Below are 1,014 nucleotides of genomic sequence, written 5' to 3'. Positions count from 1 at the left end.
TAACTAATCCACCTCTTGCTTTAAGAGACCATTATGTGCCTAATGAGTATAATGCACCTACATGCATCCAATTGCCTCCATTTAGAGCGCATCATTATGAAATTAAGCCACAAACCATTTAAATGCTTCCTAACTATCATGGACTTCCAAGTGAAGAACCTTACAAGCATTTGGATGAGTTTCTTGAAGTATGTTCCACCGTAAAATATACGGATATGCCAGAAGAGGTTTTAAGACTTAAAATTTTTCCATTCACCTTAAAAGGCATGGCAAAGTATTGGTTTAACAATCTTAGGCCTTTTTCAATCACTTCTTGGGCAGAAATGCAACAAGAATTCTTGAAGAAGTACTATCCGGTTTCTAAGACCAATGCCATGAGAACCTTAATTCGAGAATTTTCACGTGGGGATGGAGAAATGTTTTATGAGGCATGGGAACGCTTCAATGAATTGCTTAGGAAGTGTCCACATCATGACATGCCCAAATGGCAATTAGTTCAATATTTCTTTGAGAGCTTATCGGACAATTATAAGGGCATGGTTGATGCTTCCATGGGTGGCTCATACATTAATAGGCATGAGGATGACGTGTGGCGTCGTTATGAGAGCATGAGTGAAAATTCTTTGCATAGAACACCATCATCCAAGAATGGTAGAAATTCATAAGGTAGGAAGAGTGTTGGCTTACATTAAGTTGACCATTCAAGTGAAATAGCCACCGAAATGAAGTCTTTATCTCAAAGGTTTGATCAATTTTTGATTAACCAAAACTCGGTGAACCAAGTAGCTTCCTTCCCTAACCATTCTCATCGTGCATCAAATGAAACATGTATGACTTGTTCTAGTGTTCTTTATTCTACTTCTCATTGTCCTCACGGACAAGTGTAAAATGAACCTAATGAATAAGTTAATGCAGCTTTTGTGAACCAAGGGAACAATCCTTATGGTACTCACTATAATCCAAGTTGAAGGAATCATCCGAATTTTTCTTAGAAAAACCAAGGAGAGGGCTCAA

General features: G+C 38.0%; 1 non-coding gene across 1 annotated transcript; it reads right to left on the bottom strand.

Annotated features, from left to right (window-relative positions):
• Window positions 1-371: 371 nt before the first annotated feature.
• LOC132268000 (small nucleolar RNA R71) lies at window positions 372-478 on the bottom strand. Its single transcript, XR_009469158.1, has one exon. It is a non-coding gene; the product is annotated as a small nucleolar RNA R71 (small nucleolar RNA).
• Window positions 479-1,014: the final 536 nt, after the last annotated feature.

This window comes from Cornus florida, unplaced genomic scaffold, assembly GCF_030987335.1.
Source record: "Cornus florida cultivar Cherokee Brave unplaced genomic scaffold, ASM3098733v1 CherokeeBrave_3.0.0_Hap2_Chr07, whole genome shotgun sequence".
In the NCBI taxonomy this organism is placed as follows: domain Eukaryota; kingdom Viridiplantae; phylum Streptophyta; class Magnoliopsida; order Cornales; family Cornaceae; genus Cornus; species Cornus florida.
The sequence above is the reverse complement of the archived record's forward strand: the minus strand, read 5'-3'. Positions and strand labels throughout refer to the sequence as shown.